The sequence below is a fragment of the Dendrobates tinctorius genome, unplaced genomic scaffold (genome assembly GCF_039654945.1).
Source record: "Dendrobates tinctorius isolate UK_male_01 unplaced genomic scaffold, ASM3965494v1 ptg000164l, whole genome shotgun sequence".
Lineage (NCBI taxonomy): Eukaryota > Metazoa > Chordata > Amphibia > Anura > Dendrobatidae > Dendrobates > Dendrobates tinctorius.
In genome coordinates, this window is record NW_027361831.1 from 11,320,043 (window position 1) to 11,346,321 (window position 26,279).

At 45.3% G+C, this 26,279-nt stretch overlaps 1 protein-coding gene across 2 annotated transcripts in view; it reads left to right on the plus strand.

Annotated features, from left to right (window-relative positions):
* The window catches only part of LOC141053037 (uncharacterized), a 70,970-nt gene that overhangs the window by 27,488 nt on the left and 17,203 nt on the right, over positions 1–26,279 (plus strand). For both annotated transcript variants that reach the window (XR_012220946.1, XR_012220947.1), the window contains exons 8-9: positions 7,091–7,186; positions 8,925–9,071. The gene's annotated coding sequence lies outside the window, so the exon portion shown is untranslated. The remainder of the gene's footprint in view (positions 1–7,090; positions 7,187–8,924; positions 9,072–26,279) is intronic.

Genomic DNA, 26,279 nt, shown 5'->3' on the forward strand with positions numbered 1-26,279 from the left:
TCTTTTACTTTTGACATATCCCCAAAATCCTTTATTATTGCTTTTGACATTTCTTGCAAGCCTCAATTCATTGTCAGCTTTAGATAATCTGATTTGTGCCCTGCAGGTTCTGCAGATAGCATTATATTCTTCTTTAGATATGCCTCCCTCTTTCCATTTTATAAACATTTTTTTCTTCCTTTTTAGCATGTGCTTAAGTTCTGTGTTCATCCATCCTGGTTTCCTTAAATGCTTCCTATTCTTCCCTCTTTTCGGAATTGTTAACAATTGTGCTTTGAGAATTTCATTTTTCAAGATTTCCCATCCTTCCTGGACATTTTTGTCTTTAAGGATATACAGCCATTGGATCCCTCCAATTCTCTTTCTGAATCCCTTAAAAACTGCCTTTCTGAAATCTAACCTTGACGTCTGAGTCTTCACAGGTTTTCCTCCTCTAGTTATCCAAAATTCTAAAATAGCATGGTCGCTTCCTCCTAGGGTCCCAGCCACTTTTACCTCCTCAACCATTTCCTCCCTGTTTATAAGAATTAGATCCAAGGTAGCAGTTCCCCTTGTTTTCTCCCTTACCTTTTGGAAGATAAAGTTGTCAGCAAGAGAGGATAAGAATTTCCTTGACCTGTTAGTTTTGCCTGAGAGAGATTCCCAACAAATGTCTGGATAGTTGAAATCTCCCATGACAACTATGTCATATTTTTTGGAGAACTTGGCCATTTGATGCATAAAGAGTTCATCCATATCTTCAGCTTGCACAGGCGGCCTGTAGTAAATGCCTACAATGGTGTCCTTTCCATTATTCTGTCCTTGTATTCTTACCCAGTTTCCACAGAACTCCCAGTCTCTGAAGCTTCAATCTCTGTGCAGATATACGCGTTTCTAACATACAATGCGACATCTCGTTTATCAAGTCTGTTTCTTGCAAATAAGTTGTATCCGTCTAGCCTTGTATTCCAATCATGTGTATTGTCCCACCAAGTTTCAGTGATTTCAATGACATCATATTTCTTTTCCTGTGTTAGTAGTTCCAATTCTCCTTGTTTGTTGCCCATGCTTTGTGCATTAGTATATAAACATTTTAGTTTGTGATTGGTTTCTCTTTCTCCAATATTTTTATTAATTCGATTCTTTTGTCTTTGTTCTTCCTTTCCACTTCTAATAGCAGAGTTCTCAATAGCATTTGTCAGGTGTATGGCTTTTTCTGGTATTTTTCTTCCCTTCCCATGTTGTTCTAGTTTAAAGCTCTCCTTACAAGTGTAGCAAGACGACTTCCAAATACATGTTTTCCAGTCTTCGTAAGGTGCACCCCATCTCTAGCAAGTAGTCCATCGTATAGGTAATTCACTCCGTGATCCAGAAATCCAAATCGTTGCTGACGGCACCATCGACGTAGCCAGTTGTTCACCTGAGGAATATTATTCCACCTCCTTGTTCCATGGCCATCCACTGGGAGGATGGAAGAGAAGACCACCTGCGCTCCCAGTTCTTTCACTTTCTTGCCTAAGTCTTCATAGTCTCTGCAGATGGTTTCCAGGTCGTTTCTCGTGGTGTCATTTGTCCCCACGTGTAGTAGCAGGAATGGGTAGTCATCTGTAGGTCTGAAGAGTCCTGATATCCTGTCAGACACATCTTTAATTTTTGCACCTGGAAGACAGCACATTTCTCTTGAAGTTATATCCGGTCTGCAGATAGCGGCCTCTGTTCCTCTCAACAGGGAATCCCCCATGACCACCACTCTCAGTTTCTTCTTCACAACATCATTTTCATCATGATACCCTTCATGTAGAAATATGCCCCATCCTGATCATTTTGATGCAGAAATATGCCCCATCATGATCTCATTCATGTAGAAATATGCCCCATCATGATCCCCTTCATGCAGACATGCCCCATCATGATCCCCTTCATGCAAACATGCCCCATCCTGATCCTTTTCATGCCGAAATGCCCCATCATGATCCCCTTCATGTAGAAATATGCCCCATCATGATCCCCTTTCATGCAGACATGCCCCATCCTGATCCTTTTCATGCAGAAATATGCCCCATCATGATCCCCTTCATGTAGAAATGTGCCCCATCCTGATCCTTTTCATGCAGAAATATGCCCCATCATGATCCCCCTTCATGTAGGTATTTCCCTTGTCATATCTTTTTTAAATTTGTTATGGCGTTTACCGATTGGATTAAATATTAAAATACTTAGTTTTTGGTGGTTGGGCTCACGGTAGGACAGCTGGGATCCCGCGATTGCCGACGGGGCGAGCTGGGGCTGTCATTCTCCCACCCGACATGAAAACTCTATGGCGGAGGAATAAGGCCCGGCTAGCCCTGTCGGCAAAAGTCAAGGGGTTAAAAAAGCCTGTACATAGACTAAACAAAAATTCCTCATGTGGTCTCATTTTTTAATCAATTTAATTATCAAAAAAATAAATCTTAATTATTAGTACAGTGAAAAACACAAGTAAAAGTAATACCTTACAGAAATTGATATTTAACAATGGAAACCTGAAAGTTTAGGACTGCAAATCCCTGTAATATAAATAGAACACGTACATTTTAACATCTAGATGGCGTTCCTGAGTTATCGGTGTTTGACTTATACAAAAAAAACAAAGAAAATTACTAATGTGACTAGATATAAATTTATTCAAATGTTTAATCTCATAGAATACCAATAATAATTAACAATAAATATTCACGAAAGATGTAGGCTGTATCTAAAGAATAGAAGGGCTGAAAACTCCCATGAGTGCAAAGTAACTCAAACAAAAGAAAGAAGAACACTAATACCCCAACACCGGGGTGTTACTGTTCTTGTCCCTTCCTTTGCTTGAGTTATTTGGCAGTCATGGGAATTTTCAGTCCTTTTATTCTTTAGATACAGCCTACATCTTTCGTGAATATGTATTGTTAATTATTATTGGTATTCTATGAGACTAAACATATTTGAATAAATTTATCTCTATTTCCCTTTTAGTTTTTCTCCACTCATACAAAAATCCTACTTAGGAATGGAGGAGCAGTCTTTGGATAGAAAGAAGTGCGTGGCGGTCGGGGCGCTCCTCGGAGGCTGGCTTAGCTCCTAGTAGAGGCTTTCGCTGTGCTCAGCCTGTGAGGAGCTTGGCAAGCGCTTCTGTGTTTCACTGCCTCCTAAGCGTCCTGACCCAGACTGCAGATGTCGGATCAGTTCAGACAGCAGCAGCCCTCCTGTAGGTGAGCGGGATGATGAGCTCCATGCAGCCACTCGCTCCTGCTGCCATGTCAGTCATATTGCTGTGCAGCAGGTGGTGAGGAGAGGGACTCAGGACACACAGGAGAGCAAAGCGAAGGCAACATTACTGACTTTGGGGGCATTATTGCTTAAGATGGGGGTATGTGAGGGTTATTATTTGTATTACATGTTTTGTCTGTAGAAATCCATGCAAATTAACATTTTTTTTTTGTTCTTGGTTGGTATAGTGTGGCAGTGAAAGCCACAGAGATTTGCATACTAACCTGTACTGTATTTATATGCAGAGTCTAAAGACTCTTGTAAGTGCCTTCAAATGTCCCCTTACAATTTCCACAGCTGTCCACTAGATTTCCTTTTCTTCCATGATCTGCATGATATCACGGGCATGGCTAGCACTGCGGCCAAACTCCTGATGGCTCTAACAGCAACCAGCCAATTAGGACCACGGTCACATTGCTCTCCCCTTTTGTCAGCCAGGCTGATTAAGCCAGTCGACTGAAGAAATAAAAATTCAGTGGATGGTTGGCGGGGTAACTTGGGGGCAAATCTGTAGACCCTGCATCTGTATAGAAGTAAATATATATATGCCCCCTCCCTGCCCACTTATGAAATAGAAAAGTCCTCTCTCTTTTTTTTTTTTTTTTTTTTTTTTCCACTTGTTGCTTTTGACCTATAACTAATTTTGAAATCTAGTTTGGTTTCAGTTACAGTATATGAAAATGGTCTGTAAATGCACTTTTAGCGTAGGCTGAGTTCACAAGGACATCGTTTAGTTTTATTCAGCTTCTCTGTCCAAAGGAGAGGCTGGACAGAACCAAATATAATAGTTTGCTTGCCTGTTTGCTTGAACGGGGACAGTAACTTACTGAACTGCTAGTGCTCAAAATATTAGCACTTTTTTTTCTTCCTACATGCAGGCCTTTTTTTTTTTTTTTTACCCCCCCTATTTTAAAGCAGCCTTAACCTTTCTAGTACGAGCAGTTCAGAAGGCTTGTATCCTTATTCAAGTTATTGGGGAAGCAAAAGTCTTCGTTTTGTTGTATTCAGCCTCTTATTTTTGACAGAGGAGCTGAATGAAACCCCCCTGACCCCCAGCCTTAGCTTTACAAGACGTGTTTTCGAGAATAGCTAAACTTTCAAACCAGTTTAAATCTATTGGCTTCCCCACCCTCATTATAACGTACCTTAGTCCTGCCAGTTTTGTGTTCCTACATTGTGGTATCAGCCATGGTTCTTGCCGCTCTGTCTCCCTGACATCCACCCAATATTTTCTCTGGCAAGTGTCTACATGTGTAGTCACCCAAGATGGCATCAGCCCCAATCGGAGGCTTCCTTTCCTGTGAAATCTGATTAGCAATAAGGAAAGGAAGGCTCTGATCAGTTCTGGTGCAATCTTGGGTGACTACACATGTAGTGACCAGCAAGAGGAAATATCTGGTGGACATTGCGGAGGCAGAGTGCGATGCAGCGGCCAGGAGCGCTGTACTGCTGCAGGACTAAGTAAATTCATAACAACAAGGCCCGAGGAGACCATAGAGGTAAACTTGCTTAAAAGTTTAGCCACTCTTTAAAGAGCAATTGTCTTTACTCATTTGTTATACCTGTAAACAGGAAAAGCTACATTTTAACATATATTACAACTTCTGCATTTCCACATAGTTTATTCAGGTCTACCGTTTTTACAGAGTAGCTCATGTCGTCGTAAACTTCCCAACAACTGTCCTTTCTTCCACAATATGAAATGTAATGGTTTCCTTGATCATGGATTATAATGGCTCCTAATGTATAATGTATATCTGATTTGATCACTTGAGTGGGGAATTCAGAGATCCGTCGCTTTCTCGGTAAACCAACACGTGGCTCTATTATAAGATGTGGTCCTGGATTGTAGATAATCGTAGTACGTTGGCTGCAGTTGGGTGTACATGGTTTATTAATGACCTTAGATGAAATTTGCATAGCACGCTCAAAACCATGTTTTACATCATTAGTGTTGATTAGCCAAAAGATATTGCATCGTTCTTTGTTGTTTTTACATGTGACATTTTGACATGTAGATATTTCTGTTGAACTGGGGATGTCTTTTAAAAACACTTCTACTGTATGGCCAATGTCATCTTCTGCATCCAATTTCGTCATTCCACTTAGAAGTTTGTGGCTTGTGTAATTTTCCTGTATCAACTGAGCTCTCTTTCTGCACATGTTTTAATTTGCCCCAAATTCAACAAAATACTTAACACCCAAAAATGGGTTTTCTAAGTTAGTTATGAAGTTTCTGTATGAGTCATAATCAACAAACCTGGTTGACAAACTATGCATCAGAGAGTCAAATGGGCAAGTATTATTGACCTTATACACGTTATTATTTATATTAATGGTGTTCAAGAGATTCCCATTGCGCCGGATACCTAAAAGTTTTCGATAACAAGGATCATCAATTACTTGACATATGTTTGGATACGGCGTTAAATATGTTGGTCTCTTCTTGAAAGGTATGTTCAGTGGGGAAAGTAAATCCTTGGACTTCATTTTGTGCTATGTGAGTATGTACAATTTTCAATTGAGAGTTGGTTTTACCCCGCCAACATTCTTCTTCCCTAAGCTCTACCACACTCTGTTCCATGTTCCTACTTTCTAAAACACTTGTTTCTTTCATAAATTGTTGAAGAGGCAGGAGAGTGTCTGTCAGTTTCTTTGTGTTCACTAACCACTTCTTCATTACTTTTTTCCTGCTGCCCATGTTTGTCTATGGCAGATTCATCGATGACCTCTTTCTTTTGCAATGTTACTTAACTGTTACTTTCTGTGACATGTACAGCAGCTGCCATTTTTGAGCGCCCACACAGAGCACTTAAATGCAATGCAACAAATTTGTCAACTCGCATTGGAGTTGGAATATGCTGAAGAATGGAGGTCTTCAAAAGGCCAAAATCTCCCTCAACTGATGCAGAAGAGGCTGTTTTATTTGGTGATTTAAAAACTGGTTGCATCACAGATGTCCAAACAGGAAAATCCTTCAGAAGGTGAACTAGTTTGAGAAAAATCTGTACAGAAGTAAGGGTTTGGCTGTTCCCCCTGTTCTGCTTCTTGCACAATGTCATTTAGCCAACCTGACAGTGGCTCACTATAGTTCTTTTCATTTTCATCACTGAGTATTTCAGTCTCCTAACAATTCTCCATATACTCATCAGTAATTCTCAAATTCCCAGTCTCGATGCAATGGCAAAGGTATGCATTTGATGTTTTATATTTTGATGTTTCACGATCACTGATGTTACCTGTTGTCTCAGATACACAAAGAATAAAGGTACTGAGAACAAGCTGTTTAAGAATGTCAAATGATTCACACTTGACCAGAAGTCCAACACATCGTATATAGAACTTCCTCACAAGTTTTGCATTTTTTGGAAAGCACTTCCACCGACATACAGTTTTAGGCTATGTGCACACGTTGCGTATTTTTGTGCAGAATTTTCTGCACAAAAACTGCATCTCCTGCCAGAAACCGCAGGGTGGTAGTATTGCGGTTTTTGTGCGTTTTTTTTAATGCGGTTTTCCTGCGGCCGCATGCATCGCTATGTTTGCTGCCAATGAGCGACTGCGATGGTGACGCAGAATTCAGGGCCATAGGCGGGGGGAGTCATAATAGCTGCTGAGTGACAAGGTCCCAATGACCGCTGAGGTTGTTACGGATCGCCGTATTGTTGCTGTGTAATTGAATAGATCTGCCTGTTTGACAGCTTACTAGTGACCATGTAGCGACGTACCAGCCATCTTTACCAGGTCACATCGTTCTCGTGAGCGCTGGAACGTCGCTGAGTGTAACGGGACCTTAACCCATATTTTTGTATCTTACTTGCAGGCCAGAAAGAGACCAAAGAAGAATGTGGGTACACCCCATTGTGGCAGAACGTACAGGAAAGGGTCACTTTCGTGTGCTATACTAAGATATGAGAAGGTAAGTTAACCATACAGTCATGTGTTAAAGTTTGGGCACCCCTATTATTGTTAACCTTTTTTCTTTATAACAATTTTGGTTTTTGCCACAGCTATTTCAGTTTCATATATCTAATAACTGATGGACTCAGTTATATTTCTGGATTCAAATGAGGTTTATTGTACTAACAGAAAATGTGCAATCTGCATTTAAACAAAATTTGACCAGTGCCAAAGTATGGGCAACCTTATCATTTTCTTGATTTGAACACTCCTAACTACTTTTTACTGACTTCCTGAAGCACTAAATTGGTTTTGTAACCTCATTGAGCTTTGAACTTCATAGCCAGGTGTATAAAATCATGAGAAAAGGTATTTAAGGTGGCCACTTGCAAGTAGTTCTCCTATTTGATTCTCCTATGAAGAGTGGCATCATGGGCTCCTCAAAACAACTCTCAAATGATCTGAAAACAAAGATTATTCAACATAGCTTTTCAGGGGAAGGATACAAAAAGTTGTCTCAGAGATTTAACCTGTCAGTTTCCACTGTGAGGAACATAGTAAGGAAATGGAAGAAGACAGGTACAGTTCTTGTTAAGCCCAGAAGTGGCAGGCCAAGAAAAATATCAGAAAGGCAGAGAAGAAGAATGGTGAGAAGAGTCAAGGACAATCCACAGACCACCTCCAAAGACCTGCAGCATCATCTTGCTGCAGATGGTGTCACTGTGCATCGGTCAACAATACAGCGCACTTTGCACAAGGAGAAGCTGTATGGGAGAGTGATGCGAAATAAGCAGTTTCTGCAAGCACGCCACAAACAGAGTCGCCTGAGGTATGCAAAAGCACATTTAGACAAGCCAGTTACATTTTGAAAGAAGGTCCTGTGGACTGATGAAACAAAGATTGAGTTGTTTGGTCATACAAAAAGGCGTTATGCATGGAGGCTAAAAAACACAGCATTCCAAGAAAAACACTTGCTACCCACAGTAAATTTTGGTGGAGGTTCCATCATGCTTTGGGGCTGTGTGGCCAATGCCGGCATCGGGAATCTTGTTAAAGTTGAGGGTCGCATGGATTCAACTCAGTATCAGCAGATTCTTGACAATAATGTGCAAGAATCAGTGACGAAGTTGAAGTTACGCAGGGGATGGATATTTCAGCAAGACAATGATCCAAAACACCGCTCCAAATCTACTCAGGCATTCATGCAGAGGAACAATTACAATGTTCTGGAATGGCCATCCCAGTCCCCAGACCTGAGTATCATTGAACATCTGTGGGATGATTTGAAGTGGGCTGTCCATGCTCGGCGACCATCAAACTTAACTGAACTGGAATTGTTTTGTAAACAGGAATGGTCACAAATACCTTCATCCAGGAACTCATTAATAGCTACAGGAAGCGACTAGAGGCTGTTATTTTTGAAAAAGGAGGATCTACGAAATATTAATGTCACTTTTATGTTGAGGTGCCCATACTTTTGCACCGGTCAAATTTTGTTTAAATGCAGATTGCACATTTTCTGTTAGTACAATAAACCTCATTTGAATCCAGAAATATAACGGAGTCCATCAGTTATTAGATATATGAAACTGAAATAGCTGTTGCAAAAACCAAAATTGTTATTAAGAAAAAAGGTTAACATTAATAGGGGTGCCCAAACTTTAACATATGACTGTATGTGAAGAGATTTTGTTATGTAAAAAGTTTGTCAGTAGAAGAAATCTGTATCTGATGTAACTTACTATTTTTTTTTACAGATATCCCGAGAAATTTGTGTCCTTTTGCCGGCTCACCATCCCGGAATTTGACCGGCTTCTGAGCATAATGGGAGAAGAGCTTACGTATATGGACACAGTGATGAGGAAGTCCATCTCTTCTGAGGAAAGGCTGCTCCTCACCTTGCGGTAAGTATATTGTTTCATTTTTGTTTTTTTTTTGTCATAAGGCCTTTTCACCTGTCAGTGTCTCTGGTACATGTGGTCACACTTTTCACATGTCCTGGAGACATTGCCACACGTACAGCCAATTCAATGATTGGGTCTATGCACTTGTCAGCGTGGTGTCATGGAACGTGTGTACGTGTGCCTTGTTTTTGTGGGGTTTTTTTTTAATGGTAGCACAGTCCACAAAACACACACATGGATGTACTCTCTGTGACACAAATTGGCGCCGCTGGAAAAGTGCAACAGTGCTGTTCCCTGGCGGCAGGTGCTGAAGATGCTCTCTCCCCAGCTCAGCTGCCAATTGGCGCAAACAGGTCATAATGAGAGACGTCTTTTGCACCTGCTGCGGCGAACCCATATTACTAGACTGGGCCCCATCCATTTAAGTACAACCAAAATTATTATTGGTATTGTTGGACTTGGGAGTTTACGACAGCATTTCAGAATGTTGTACAAAACCATGAATGGCGGTGTCCGCATCTTATAGCGGCAATCATTTCTAATAATCTTTTTTTTTTTTTCATTTTCAGATTTTTGGCCACAGTAGAAAGCTATACATCCCTACACCTCCAATTTAGAGTTGGTAAATCCACCATCTCTCAAATTGTGAGGTGCACATATAACGTGATCTGGCAGAAGTTGCAGCCCATGGTGATGCCTTCCCCAACCGAGGAGACTTGGCTGCAGGTTGCAGCAGGCTTTCAGTCTGTGGCCAATTTCCCAAACTGCATAGGTGCAGTTGATGGTAAACATGTAAGAGTGCAGAAGCCACCACTATCAGGATCACGCTTCTTTAATTATAAGAAGTATTTTTCTGTGGTCCTGATGCCGGTGGCTGATGCACATTACAAATTTGTTGCCATCGACATTGGTGCCTATGGTAGTATTGGGGATTCTCGGGTGTTGCAAACGTCACAGATTGGTCAGCAAATTCTTCGAGATGGCGGAACGCTCCCAGCCCCAAGACCTTTGCCGGGTTCCACACATCCAGTGCCCTTTGTGATGGTATTGGATGAGGTGTTTCTCTTAATGATCACTCTGCTGCGCCCATACCCACTGAGGGGACTGAATGCCCGGCGGAGGATTTTTAATTATCGGCTGAGTCGTGCACGCAGATATGTGGAATGCACCTTCGGGATCATGTGTAGTCAGTGGAGGATCTTTCACACACCCATCCAGTTGGATACTGACACCGTTGACGCTGTGATTAAGGCATGCTGTGTACTCCACAACTATGCTCGTGAGTACAGCACTGACATAGATGTGGAGTACCAGCAGCCAGTAATTAATCCAGTGACCAACATCTGTCAGGGAAGGCCATCCAACAACAGTGTGTGTGTGAGAGAAGCCTTCACTGAACACTTCATGAGTCCTGAAGGCGCCGTGCACTGGCAATACTCCTGTGTCGGTGAAGAGCAGCCGGACCAGCAGAGGAGGGAAGAAAACTGATCCGACGACAAAGACAATTTCGACAAATTATATGTTCTTTATCCAAAAAAAAATGGTATATACCCCTTATGTTATTGTTCCAAAAATACTACTAAAAAAATTAGAAAATATAACTTTATTAGAAAAACAATACCACCATGGTTACTTACCGGTAGCCGGTTTTTCCGGAACCCATGACAGCACCACCTGAGAGAGGGATCCTCCCCGCCAGGACAGGAACCTACTGAAATATAAGGGGCAGCACCTCTCCACCGCTTCAGTTGGTTACAGAGCATTGAGAGGACTTCCCGGTTAGTTACATGTTTATCCAACACCACATCGCACAAATACACCCTGTTAACGTGCACACCCATACGGTGAAAAGGTGGGGGAATATACGGGTGCTGTCATGGGTTCCGGAAAAAACGACTACCGGTAAGTAACCATCGTGGTTTTCCCTTCACCCATGACAGCACCACCTGAGAGATTTTTGGAGACTTCGAACACCTTAGGTAGGGACCACCGCTTGCAGCACCCTTCTACCAAAGGTTAAGTCAGCAGAGGAGGATAGATTTAATCTATAGTGTTTCAAAAAGGTTGAGGGTAAGGCCCAGGTAGCGGCCTTACAAATCTGTTCAATTGATACCTCTGCTTTTTCAACCCAGGAGGTCGCCACGGCTCTGGTGGAATGAGCCTTGATGCCGTCAGGAATCGGAACACCGCTAGCTGAGTAGGCTACACTAATGGCCTCCCTAATCCATCTGGCAATAGTCCCTTTCGATACTCCGTAACCCTTCCTGGCACCTTGGAAGGCTACAAATAGGGACTGGGACCTCCTCCACTGGCTAGTTACTGATATATACTCTAAGAGGGCTCTTTTAACGTCTAGCTTATGGAATTTCTCCTCCTGGGTTTTTTGGATTGTCACAGAAGGAGGGGAGGACAATTTCCTGGCTTCGGTGAAAATCTGATACAACTTTCGGTAAATAAGCAGGGTCTGTTTTTAGGACAACCCTGTCCTGGTACACCTGGGTATAAGGTGGGTTAACTGAGAGGGCCTGCAAGTCACTCACTCTACATGCCGATGTAAGGGCCACTAAAATAATGGTTTTTAGGGTAAGATATTTTACTGGTAGTTGTTGCACTGGATCAAATGGCTCCTTCGTGAGAGCTTCTAACACAAGGTTTAAATCCCAGGGAGCTATTTTTGGCAAAGGGATTGGTCTAGCCCTCTGGCAGGATTTAATGAATCTGGCTACCCATCTGTTTGCTGCTATATTGCAGTTATATAGAGCGCCTATGCTGAAACTTGTACTTTGTATTTACCGCTAGGCCTAGCTGTAGTCCTGCCTGTAAGAACTCTAAGATGGCCTTGATCGGGGGTTCTTGGTCTAACGGTCTTCCTAGGAACTGCAGAAACTTATTCCATGTCCTACCGTATATATTAGTTGTTACTGGCTTTCTACTTTTCATCAGTGTAGCCACCAACCCAGGGGAGAACCCTCTATTTTTTTAAAAGTAACCTCTCAAATTCCACGCTGTGAGATGGAACCCCTTGACTTGCGTTTGGAATACCGGACCCTGAGCTAGCAGGTCTGGAATCTCTGGCAACACCCATGGATCTGAGAGGGACATCATCTGTAGTAGTGAGAACCAGGGCCTTTTTGGCCAAAACGGGGCTATTAAGATCACTCTGGCCTGATCCTCTCTTATTTTCTTCACCATTACTGGGATTAGAGCTACCGGAGGAAAGACGTAACCCAGTTTGAAATTCCATGCAATTTGCAATGCGTCCACTGCCCATGGGTCTTCTTTTGGGTTCAATGAACAGAATCTTTTTACCTGCCTCTTGCTTTTGTTGGCAAAGAGGTCTATTACTGGCTCTCCCCAAAGTTGTACTATCTTCTGGAACACTAAGTGATTTAGGGCCCATTCTCCCTGCCTCAATGTGTTGCGGCTTAGGAAATCGGCTTGTATGTTCTCCACCCCTCTGATGTGTAAGGCCGTTAGAGAGTGTAGGTGTTGTTCTGCTCTGCGAAAGATTTAGTTGGTTTCGCTGTTTAGGGAGTGTGACCTTGTCCCTCCCTGGTGGTTGATATAAGCCACTGTCACTTTGTTGTCCGACATGATCCGGACATTGCGGACTTCTAGACTGGGGACGAATATCCTTAGGGCTTTGTTTACTGCCCTTAATTCTCTTAGGTTGGAGGATGCGTTTTGTTCTTGGTGTCCCCACGGCCCCTGGGCTGCCCGTCCCCTCAGGTGTGCTCCCCACCCCGAGGAACTTGCGTCCGTCAGAATCACATCGGATACTGGCCTGTGCCATAATGTCCCTGCTACTAGGTTTGTTCCGTCTAGCCACCATCTGAGAGTTTTTGACTTTTAAGGAAAGTTCTAGCCTTCCTTCTAAACGCCCTTTTAGCAATTTCTGTGCTGATAGAATCTCTGCTTGCAGTTGACGGGTATGAAATTGTGCCCATCTGACCGCTGGAATACAGGCTGTCAGTGTGCCTAGTAAGGACATCGCCCCTCTCAGGGTCGTGTGAGGTTGGTCTATTGCTGCCAGGGTCATATTCCTCACCTTTTCCACCTTGGCCTCTGGTAAGACACTATTGCTGTTCCGAGTCCAAGATGAATCCTAAAAACATTTGCCTTTTTAGGGGTTGTAGCCTTGACTTTTTGACATTCACCATCCAGCCCAGTCTCTGTAGGGTATTTGTTACCCTTTCCACCTGTTCTGTGCAGTGACGTTCCGAGTTTCCCACAATTAGAAAATCGTCTAAGTAGGCTATTATAATTGTGTTGTGGATTCGGAGGAAGGCTGTCATCTTTGCTACTACCTTCGTGAACACCCTCGGGGCTATGGATATGTAGAATGGAAGGGCTCTGAACTGAAAATGTCTGAGGTTGCCCTGGATGTAGAGAGCTACCCTTAAGTATTTTTGGTACTCTGGATGGATCGGGATGTGGTAGTAGGCATCCTTTAAGTTGACTACGGCCATAAAACAATTGTGGTGTAACAGTTTTATGGCCGAAGTCACTGACTCAATTTTGAAGGTCTGGTTTTCTATCCATTGGTTGAGGCCTCTGAGGTTTATAATCGTCCTGAATGAATGATCTGGTTTTTTTTATTAAGAAGAGGGGTGAGTAGAAACCCCTTCTTTCCTGTTCGCTTGGAACCTCGATCAGAACGTGTTTGTCCAGCAGACTTAGGATCTCTGCCACTAGGGCCAACTGCTCTTCTAACCCTTTCCTGACGGGGGTCACCACAAACTATGCTCTCGGCCGTTGAAAAAAAGAAAATTTTAGGCCTTTTTTTATGATGTTTAAAACCCAAGTGTTGGAAGATATATTTTCCCAGGCCTGATAAAAGAGCATCAGTCTCCCCCTACAGGGATACCGGCGTCGTCGTGGGGACTTCTTTGCGGATGAAGCGGCTTCCCCAAACATGAATCCAGACTCTTTCTTTCGTCCTCCCATCTTTTCCGATCCTCCGGAGGACTGCCCCTATTGAATTTTCCCCTCTGAAAGGGCGGTCTTCTTTGATCTCCCGTAAATCTGGGAAGCCCTTTTTCCTGTCCCCTGCTTTTTCCAGGATGTCGTCTAAATTTTTCCCAAAAAGAAATTGTCCATCACATGGAAGAGAGCATAATTTAGCTTTTGATTGAAGGTCACCAGGACAGCCTTTAAGCCATAATGCACGCCTTGCGGCGTTTGATAACCCCGCTGCCCTCGCCGTCAATCTCATGGAATCGGCAGAGGTGACGGCCAAAAAGGAGGCTGCTCCATGTAGAAGATACATATCTCCCAACATTTTTTCCCTTGACACCCTGGACGCGAGTTTTTCTTCTAGCTGCTGTAACCAGATCATTAAGGAGCGGGCTGTGCAGGTGCCGGCTATTGCTGGTTTCAGTCCCCCTGCCATTGCTTCCCATGCATGTCTTAGGTAGTAGTCTGCTTTTTTTATCTAGCGGATCTCTCGGCACTCCTGAGTCTTCTAGGGGCAGGGCCGGCCTTTTGGATGATCTGGATACTGCTGCATCAATTTTTGGGACCTTGTCCCATATTTCCGTATCTTTAGGCTCAAAGGGATATCTCCTTTTTGAGGAGGAGGGAAGGCTACCTGATATTTCAGGTTTCTTCCACTCTTTTTCAATGAGCGCCTGAATTTTCTCATTAACCGGAAAGGTGCACTTTTTCCTTTCCTGTAACCCCCCAAACATTACGTCTTCTAGGGACTTAGTTGCTTTCTCCTCCTGTAGGCCCATGGTTGTCCTAATGGCCTTAAGGAGAGCGTCTGTATCCTCTACCGGAAAACACGGCCTGCCCCCGTATCATTATCCGAGGAGGACCTGTGTTCGACCTGATATTCAGACGAGGAAGAGTCTGACGAAGAAGTTGGGGAGTCTCTCCTACTTTTTTTTCTTTAATAATATTTTAAGTGAGCCTTCTACCTTGGACCTTATGACTGATCTGAGGTTAGTTGCCAGGCTCGGCACCTCCTCCGCCATAGTCCGCTGGATACAGCTGGCGCAAAGGTCCTTTTGCCAATCCTTTGCTAGGGGGCTCTGGCATATAGCACACTCTCTGTTGTTCCTTTTGCTCCCTGCTTTTTTGCCTTTTCCCTAAGGAAAAAACACACAAGAAGGACCCTATTAATATTGGTCTAACATTCTCGAAGATCACTCACCACCCACAAAGTCGGGTACCGGACTCGGAGGCTGTGTTGGAGCATGCGGTCTGCGCTTTCGACCTCGAGGAATCCCTCGATCTGTGGCTCAGGTGGCTGCTGCTCTTGCCGCTTGAACGGCTCCCATGTTTACGTGCAGAGGTCTGCGACGGGGGCAGGGACGGTGGAGACGGTGAACGCTCCTGCTGTGACCCCATTGTAACACCTGGCCGTCCTGCTCCTTGCCCTCCTTTTTGTAGGTGTATCCGGTGAGTGGTCGGTACCCCTCCCCCCTGCGACCGCCGGCCGCTCTTACTGCGACCAGCGCCGCACCAGGCGCCATATTGCCGTCGCGTCTGTGATGTCAGTCGGCGCACTCCCAGGGTGCATCGCGCCGCTGACGTCAGACGCCGGAAGCCGCCCCGGCTTCCCCTGTCCCAGGGAGAAGGATCGGGGGCGCGCAGGGGGAGGGAGGCACGGAGGAGAGCCCCGCTGCTGAGGCCGCCATACCGCACCCGCACGAACCCGGGGCCTGCAGGAGGAACCCCGGGGACTGCGCTTCCAGGCCACTGACGGCTGGCGCTGCAGGTAAGCTGACCTGCTCTTCCTGCGCCGGGACGGCCCTGGGTCCATTTTCCATGACAGGCACCGCCGCTGTCAGACTGGGATCCCGTTCCAGGACAGGAACCCAACTGAAACGGGGGAGAGGTGCCGCCCCTCATATTTCAGTAGGTTCCTGTCCTGTCGGGGCGAATCCCTCTCTCAGGTGGTGCTGTCATGGGTGAAGGGAACAAAGACTTTAAGACCAACATAGTCTTTTTTTTTTTTTTTTTAAATATATAATGTTTCAACAAACATTAATTGGTGCAAGAAACACGACTGTTGCCTTTTAAGAAGTAACAACAAATCATACCAACACACATGGTATCACAGTATTATAATCATGTGTGTCTATGGATTACTAACACGTCGGGGCGGACGTGCAGCCCCAGGTGGCAGGTAGTACATCCCTGTGGATGATAGCTGATAGCGTTGGTCATCACGCTGTTGTGGTGGTGGTTGTGGAGGCGGCAATGGTGGTGGTGGACGCCTTGCCCGCACACTGTGTGGCCCCCATAACAATGTCTGCTAATGGTGCGATCCGGGAGGGGTCCTCGAATTCAGACAGTATAGCATTCACAGTTGTCATGAACTTTGCCTTTCCGCTGACAGTAACCGAGCCTTGCTGGCTATGCTGGCACCAAAGAAATCTAAGTGATCTTCCCTTGAAGGTTTGTTAATGAGATTGATGGTGTCATTTACCCTTTTAGTTGTCTCATCCATTTTTTTTTGTGGTTTTGGGTTTGCTATTTTTGGGCAGTGGCTCGGTTAGTGACAATGGATTGGCAGCTCTTTCAGTGTTTGGGGCAGGAGTATTTTGGGGCTCAGAAGAAGATGCCGTCCCTGAAGATGAGGCAGCCGACGCTAAACCAGAAGTAGATGGAGAGTCAGGGTCACACAATGAAGACCCATCCATGGAATCGGTGGATCCTGCAGGCTCTTGGCTGGCATCTTCATCAGGAGGCGAAATGTTTCCATCAGTGCTGTGATAAAAAAAGAAAACCAAGTCTTCAGTAATAAATCAAATTTTAGGCATCATTACTACATTCAAATTATATCTAAAAAATCACCTCCTCAAAGTCCTGCTGGTTAGCAAGAAACACAAATCGTCATAGAGACAGAATTTGATTTTGGACGGTGGATGACCCACTTGTACCAATCTTGGTTTGGATTTTTTGAAATCTATCTCGCACCGATCTCCAACGTTGCTTCACATCATGAGCTAAAATTAAAAATCACAACACATTATGATCCTTGCAATACGTTTTAAAATGAATAGTCGTTCTGTTTAAACAACATACCAAAAAGTACTTACTAATTTTCTGCTGCAGGGTACCGGTGTACCCATCAAAATCTGGATAAAGCTGATGGCAGATTCTGGTCCAACACATATCCCTTGTATATTTATCTTTGTAGGCCTCATCGGCCGGGTCCCAGATAGCTGGCATGTCCCTTATCTATAATGGATAACAATATGTTATTAACATCTTCATTTTTAGTTTGTTAGCATACAGAAAATGAAATTAAAAATTTTAAACTGTGCAGGCCGTAAGTACGCCGACCGCCATATCTAAATAACCCAGTGATGGTACCAGGACACCCACCTCCGTCAGACTCCAGCTTGCCTGCTGCCTGCCACCAGGCCCCCCCCCCACCGCTGGACCTGCCGCCGCTGACCCCCCTCACCGCCACCTGTACTCACATACACACACGTACACACACTTCCCTCCCGATGCGATAGCATCGGGCACACCTCTAGTTTATATATATATATATATATATATATATATATATATATATATATATATATATATATATAGATTAGATATAGAGAGAGAGAGAGACACACACATGTTATGTATACACAGCTCCGAAAAATAAAGGGAACACAAATAACACATCCTATATGTAAATGAATGAAATATTCTAATTGAATATTTATTCGGACTCCCATGACAGCACCACGAGAGAGGGGATCCGCCCTATAGGAACAGGAAACCTACAGATACAAAAAGGGCGGCACCTCTCCCACGCATAAGTTTGGTTTCCTGTTCCTGAGGGGACGGGATCCTACAGAAGAGCCGGATCCCAGGCCGGCCAGCCGATACCGGTAGCGAGGGGGTCTCCTACCTCGGCCTGGTGCGGATCTCCTGGAGGACGCCACGGTGGCCCAGGATGGGTGTCACGGCGGTGGCGTGTGCAGCAGGGAGCGGCGTCCGGAGGATGTCCGTCTCCGGGATTAGGCCGCCGCCGGTGAGTATATTCCCCCCGGGGGTTCCCGGCTTCGGCGGCGCAGGTACGACGGCAGCCCCCGGGTATACTCCACCCGGGGGCTGTAACCGGGTGGCGCTGCTTACGGGGCTCCCGGGCGTCACGCGTGACTTCCGGTCTTTTCCGGGGTAGCGGTGACGTCGGGGCGGGCGGAGGATGCGCTTCCGGGTCAGCGCGCCACTGCGCATGCGCGGAAAATCCAAGATGGCGGCGCCCATCGGAAACACCGATGGCGTTGGCTTTAGGACCGGGTCCGGCGCCAGCTGGGGTAGGGAGCCCTGTTAAGGGGGGAGGGGCGCGGCATAGATACTGCTGACCGGAGGAGGGGTATTTAGGCAGGACCCCGGCAGGGTACCTTGCTTTGGCCACATTATTACAAGCAGCAGCGTACAGCAGCAGCAGTGGTAATGGAGAGTGATCGAGAGCAACAGCAGCGGCAGAAGCAAGGGCGACAGCAGCGGCAAACATCACTGCCGCCCCTGGATGACCTTCGGCAGGTCAAACAGATAAAGAAAGTATCCCGGGACAGTAATGAGCGGCCGGGACGAAGTGACCAGTCCACTCGTAAGAGCTCCTCCAGGCTGACAGGAGCATCGGCTGAAAGAAATCCCCCTCATTCTCCGGTACTTGATTGTGGCACTGGTAAGTGATCTTCGTGAAAGTTCACTCAGTGACGGGACCCCCCTTCTGTGTTTTTTTTCTAGGGGAAAAAAGCTACAAGTAAGACTAAGCATAGGGAATGCGCACTCTGCATGCCCATTACCAGACGGTGGCAGAAGAGTCGCCCGCGGTAGCGGCGAGTTTAAGGGACATTGTCAGGGCAGAAATGAGGGAAACCCTAAAGTCCTTGTCCCAGCCGGAAAGTCTAAGGGGCGAGGTCCCGGCGGAGTCCGATTCCTCGGTAGAGTGGAGAAAAAGCAGAGACTCCCAGGCTTCATCTCCCTCGTCCTCCTCAGGAGAAGAGGACTCGGGGCGATTTTGTCTGCCTCTTGACCGGGTAGACAAGCTGGTCAAAGCAGTCAGAGGTACAATGGAGGTAGAGGAGCCTAAGCCCCAATTGTCCATGCAGGATGTCATGTTCGGTGGGCTGGAACAGAGGAAGCGGAGAGTCTTCCCGTTAAATCAAAAGATTCAGGATCTGATCCACAGAGAGTGGAAAAAAACGGATAAAAGAGGGTCGCTACCACCAGCCCTCAAACGCAGATACCCCTTCGACGATCCGGCAGTGAACACTTGGGATAGAGCCCCCAAATTAGACGCAGCCATTGCAAAGGCATCGAAAAAATCCTTGCTGCCCTTTGAGGACATGAGATCCCTTAAAGATCCCCTAGACAGGCTGATACTTTCCTTAAAAACACCTGGGAAATGGCGGCCGGGTCCTTAAGACCAGCAGTGGCTTCAACGTGCACGGCCAGGTCCATGATGGTCTGGTTGGACCACCTGGAGTCACAACTAAAACAGGGTACATCAAGACAGACAATTCTTGGGGCCCTACCGACCATCCAAGAGGGAGCAGCCTTCCTAGCAGATGCCTCAGCGGATGCAGTGAGAATGGCCGCCAGAGCAGCAGGTCTCTCTAATGCAGCTCGCGGAGCCCTGTGGCTAAAGTGCTGGCAGGGAGACATTCAGTCCAGAGCAAAGCTCTGTGCGATTCCGTGTGAAGGCGAATATTTGTTCGGAGCTGTCCTAGACGAGCTGCTTGAGACGACAAGAAAAAATTCCCAAACCCTTCGTCGGCGTCCTACCGTCGTCCATTTGGTAGAAGGAGATTCGGCCAGGGGAGAAGGCGCAACTCTTCGCCTATTAGAGATCGCCCCAGATGGGAAGACAGAAGGAGAAGAGGTATGGGCTATATGTTCACACGCTCGGCGAGAGATCAAAAGAGACCAAATCAATGACTAGCAATTCCCGTGGGGGGTAGACTGTCATCCTTCTTCCCGGCATGGTCACAGATTACAAATAGTGACTGGGTGCGCAAAGTAATATCCACCGGGCTTAGATTGGAATTTACCCAGATCCTGCGGGATACCTTTAAACTAACCCCCTTAAGATCTTCTCATCTCGAACAAGCGGCTTTAGAAGCGGAAGTCTTGAGCCTATGCCAAAAAAATGTTCTGGTAGAGGTTCCAGAAGCTGAAAGAGGAAGAGGGTTTTACTCTCCCCTGTTTCTAATCCAGAAACCTGATAAGACATTCAGAACAATTATAAACCTTCGTTCCCTTAACGAGTTTTTGATTAATCGTACATTTAAAATGGAGTCCATTAATACAACAATAAAAATATTGTTTAAAGGTTGTTTTATGGCGGTCATAGATTTGAAAGATGCGTACTATCATGTACCTATCCATACAGACTTCCAGCAGTTCCTGAGGGTGGCAGTTTCAGTAGATGGCACAGTGCGTCATTATCAGTATAGAGCCCTTCCCTTTGGTCTCTCGGCAGCTCCCAGGGTATTTACCAAGATAGTGGCCGAAGTTATGGCTCATTTACGGGAGGTTGACGTCTTAATCATTCCATATTTAGACGATTTCTTGATTGTGGGAAAATCGGTGGGTCATTGTAGATCCCAGATAGAAAAAGCTAGATCCATATGGGGGACATAGTGTTACAGGGACAGTGGGATTCTGATTCTGAAATCTCATCCAACCAGAGAGAGCTATTGGCGATAGAACGGGCAGTCAAGAAACTCATTATGTACCTACAGGGCCATCATGTGAGGATACACTCGGACAACCAGGTAGCGGTAGCATATGTCAACCACCAAGGTGGAACCCGCTCCGACGCCCTGATGCGGATAACAGAACGTCTCCTCCAGATAGCAGAGAGAAATTTTCTGTCTTTAACCGCGCTCCACATCAGCGGAAAGGACAACGTAAGAGCAGACTTTTTAAGCCGCAAGGCTCTAAGACAAGGAGAATGGTCTTTGAACAAAGATATTTACCACCAGATTGTCCGCAGATGGGGTCAGCCAGAGATAGACCTCTTTGCCACCAGAGAAAACAGAAAAGAAAGATCGTTCTGCTCTCTGAACCCCAGGGAAAATCCCCTGGCGGTGGATGCCCTCCTGATAAGATGGGACTTTTCTCTGGCATATGCCTTCCCGCCATTGAATCTTCTTCCTCTGGTAGTCAGGAAGATCAGAGAGGATCGGGCAAAAGTCATACTAATTGCCCCCTTTTGGCCCAGGAGGACCTGGTTCGCATGGTTGAGGACCATGTCGGTATGCGATCCCTGGGTACTACCGAACCTTCCGGATCTCCTCTACCAGGGGCCAGTCAGCCACCCACAAGTAGCGGGACTTCATTTGACGGCGTGGTGTTTGAAAGGTCACTATTAAAGGATAGAGGGTTCTCCAAGAACTTAATTGACACCCTCCTAAAGAGCAGAAAATTAACTACCACTAATATCTATGCTAGGACCTGGAAACGCTTCCTGTCCACCTTTCACTTTGACGTCAGAGACGGAATTCCCACGAAACATATTCTGGAATTTCTCCAGAAAGGTTTCGAATTGGGTCTCTCCACAAGTACGTTAAAAGTACAAGTTTCAGCCTTAGGGGCCCTGTTTGCAGGTGATATTGCAAAAAATTATTGGGTAGCAAGGTTCATCAGAGCAGCGGCCAGATCGAGACCTATACACAAAGACAGATGTGTGCCGTGGGACTTAAATTTAGTCCTTACAGCCATGACGGAAAGTCCGTTTGAACCTTTAGATTCTGCCTCACTAAAGGTTATATCTCTTAAGACAGCATTTCTGGTAGCGATAACATCCGCACGTAGGGTGAGCGACATACAGCCACTTTCCAGATTGCCCCCTTACACAGAGTTCTTGCAAGATAGAGTAATCCTAAGGCCAGATCCAGCATACCTTCCCAAGGTAGCAACACAATTCCACAGGACACAGGTGATAGTTCTGCCTTCCTTCCTCCCCAATCCAACCAACCCTAAAGAGCAAAAACTTCAGGCATTAGATATTAGGAGATGCTTACTTGCATATTTAGCAGCCACGGATCCTTGGAAGAAGGAGAACGCATTATTCCTATCCTTCCAAGGTCCCAAGAAAGGATACAGAGTATCAAAACGCACGTTAGCAAGGTGGATTAGGGAGGCTATCTCTCTTGCCTACACAGCAGGTGGCGGCCCAGCTCCACAGAACCTGAGGGCGCATTCCACTCGGGCCATGGCATCATCCTGGGCAGAAAGATCTGGAGTATCAATTGATCAAATATGTAAGGCGGCCACCTGGTCATCTCCTTCTACCTTCTTTAACCACTATCGGTTAGACATGGGTGCCTCCTCAGACCTCACCTTCAGGCTAAGGGTGCTGCAGGCCGTAGTCCCTCCCTAAGTTAGTTTACATCTCTGTAATTCTCTTGTGGTGCTGTCATGGGAGTCCGAATAAAGTATTAAGTTACGTACCGGTAACGGTATTTTTCGGAAGCCCATGACAGCACCCTTAGTTCCCTCCCTTGTTCACATATAGGGGTGCACTCCTTTAGAAGATTGTTCATAAAATCACCTTATGTGGGAGATGGTGTAAAATAATTCTGGTAAATAGGGTAGATAGGTTGTATATATTATATGTTGTGTACTAACCATGGTAGCCTCTCAGGCTCTGTAATCCAACTGATGCGTGGGAGAGGTGCCGCCCTTTTTGTATCTGTAGGTTTCCTGTTCCTATAGGGCGGATCCCCTCTCTCGTGGTGCTGTCATGGGCTTCCGAAAAATACCGTTACCGGTACGTAACTTAATACTTTTTTGGGGTACAAGGTTGATTGTGCTGTTAATGTAATCACATAAAAATCATCAATGGATATCCAATTTTTGAACCAATGGAGGCATGGATTTGGAGACACATAAAAATTTAAAATTGAAAAAAGTAAAAATGAGGCTTAGTATTGTGCGTGGCCTCCACGTGCCTGTATGACCTCCCGACAATGCCTGGCCATGCTCCTGATGATGTTGCGGATGTTCTCCTGAGGGATCTCCTCCCAGACATAGACTACAGCATCCGTCAACTCCAGGACAGTCTGTGGTGCGATGTGACTTTGGTGGATGTAGCAACACATGATGTCCCAGATGTAGTAAATCGGATTCTGGGGAACGGATGGGCCAGTCCATGGCTTTAATGCCTTCATCTAGCAGGAACAGCTGACACTCCAGGCACATGAGGTCTGCCATTGAGGAACCTAGGCCCAACCACACCAGCATATGGTCTCACAAGGCGTCTGAGGATCTCATCTTGGTACCTACTGGCAGTCTCAGGCTACCACTGGCAAGCACCTGGAGGGCTGTGTGGCCCTACCAACAAAATCCACCCCACACCATTACTGACCCACTGCCAAACATGTCATGCTTAGTGATGTTGCAGGCAGCAGATCGCTCTGTATGGTGACTCCAGACTCGGTCACGTCTGTCACATGTGCTGAGTGTGAACCTGCTGCCTGCGACATCCTTCAGCATGACCGTTTTGGCAGTGGGTCAATAATAAAGGTGTGGGGTGGTATTTATTTTGAGGGACAGGCGTTGTAGTGAGGTCATACAGGCACGTGGAGGCCACACACAATACTAAGCCTCATTTTAAATTGATTCCACTTTAATTTGGGTTGTCTCTGCAAATACAGGCCTCCATTGGTTTTAAAATGTGATTTCGATTGATGCTTTTTGTTCGTACAGCTGCGGGCTGATATTCATAGCCTGTGAAGCTTAACCCCTTCCCAGGATACAAAAAATCGGCCCCCAGTCACTGGATTTCTCTGTCTGGCCTTTAAGAAAATGGCGTATGCTCCCGCCATTTTGTTCAAGTTGAGACAGGGAAATCCAGCAACTGTGGGGTGATTTTTTTGTATCCTGGGAAGGGGTTAATCTACCCAGGCTATGAATATCTACCCGCAGCTGTCAGCAGAGTCTTTGATGGCTAAAAAAACAAAAAATCAGCACGCAGTTGCTGGATTTCCCTGTCTAGACTTGAAAAAAAATGGTGTGGGCTCCCGCCCAATTTTCAAGTCCAGAGAGGAAAAGCCAGCAACTGTGTGCTGATTTTTTGTAGCCTGGGAAGAGGTTAATCTTCCCAGGCTATGCATATCATAGTATTCATAGCCGAGGAAGGGGCCATGGATATTGGCCCCACCCTGGCTACAAATATCAGTACGCAGCCGTCCCAGAAATGGCACATCTATCACAGCGGCGGTGGGATGTGGGGTAATAAGGGTTAATGTCACCTTTGATTGACAGGTGACATTAAGCCAGGTTAATAATGGAGAGGTGTCAATAAGACGCCGAGCCATTAATCCTATAGTGAAATGGTTAAAAAAAAAAAAAAAAAACAGAAAAAGGATATTTTAATTTTCTGAATTTAACCATACTTACCAATAAAAAACCATAACCTGTAAAAAAAAAAACCCAAAAAAACACCAAAATACCACCTGTCCGACGTAATCCATTTAATCTCTAGTGTCCCACGACGATCTATAGTGGAGAACAGTCACATCAAGAGATGTGACTGCTCTCCACGGGTTAAAAGTCACACTGACAGGAGAAAGTTCTTGCAGTGTGACTGTGCATGCGCGAAAGTTTACCGGAGTTCAATGAACTCCGGGACTCTCACTTTACGGCAATTCAGACAGGTCAATTACCGTAAAGCGAGATCCCGGAGTTCATTGAACCACGGGAAACTACCGGCAACCAGCGCACACTGCAGGAGCAATTTAACTCTTGCAGTGCATCACCGGAGGACATCGTGGGACACTACAAAGCGGCGGGCAAGGGTTGTTTTTTTTTTCTTTTTTTTAAAATTTATTTGAAGGTGAGCGAGGGAAGGCTTCGGGTGCAAGGCGTATGTGGTGAGTATGTTATACATGTTGTGTGTTGTATGTACTGTTTGTTACATGTATGTCATGTGTTTCTTTTTTTGTTAACCCATTGTGGTCGTTCGCCTGACAATGGGACAACTCTCCCATCATATTTGGATGGGAGAGTTGTCCCATCCGACAAATGACCACAATCTGTCACTGCAGACACACAGACTGACGCAGAGACAAACACAGAATGAAACACACAGACATTACTTACCAAATCAATCACACGCCTCACATCCATCCCCATTCGATGGTACGAATCCATTTTCTTCTCACACAGCACATACACTTCCTCCTTCCTGTGACATCATTTCCCTTTCCTGCGGTTTTTGCTACCCCAAAATGCACCAAATCAGCAGCAAAACCGCAGATCTTTTTTAGATCTGCGGTTTTGCAGCGGATTTGCCTGCTACAATGGGAGTCTATGGGTGCAGAACCGCAGCGGTACCACAGAAAAGAAGTGACATGCTGCGGAAAATAAACCGCTACGTTTCTGTGCGTTTTTTTCCGCAGCATGTGCACAGAAAATCTGCGGCTCCCATAGAGTTCCATTGTAGGTGCACTACACTGCGGATTTGAGGCAATTCCGCGCGGTACAAACCGCGGCGGAACCGCAATTAAATCCGCAACGTCTGCACATGGCCTTAATCAGGTGGGCAACATCTCCTCGTACATAGCATTTCGGTTTTTCACTTTTATTGCCAAGTAGGAGGAACAAGCAAGTCCTCAAGTATGTGTTAAGGGAGCTCATGACAATGCACCAAGTAATGCATGAGAAAAGTCAGACACATTCTTTAGGCGATTTCTGTACATCCTTTATCCATTTTTCCAGCCAAAAAGTTATAGTTGGAGTATCTTGAGTTTCACTCAACATTTGAGATACACTCATGTGTGTTAATAACAATCTCATATAAAAAATATGAGCAGACAATTTATTTTCTCGTTTCATTTTGAATACCAAACTCCCTGTGGCATCTACCTGAATGCGAGGGAAGCAATGCTTTGAACAATACTTCTTAAAAATATATATTTGTTCCTTTGACCAATAATGAACAAAAAAAACCATCATATGATAGTATGAATATCTCCTGCATACTTATGAGTACTCTTTATCTGAGACAGTGATAAAACTGGATCTTTCAACTTTGGTGTGCCAAACATCCTATCCATAGCTTCTTGCCTAGCATCTTGACAAATCTTAGTAATGGTATGGTTGGCGGTTCCTTTTCTGCAAATGCTATTTCGGAATCAATTGTTTCTCGTCTCCAATTGGAGGGTAAAGTTTTTACCATTTCTTCAAGTTTCCTTCTCTTCTCACCTCTCAACTGATTTTTTTTTTTTTTTT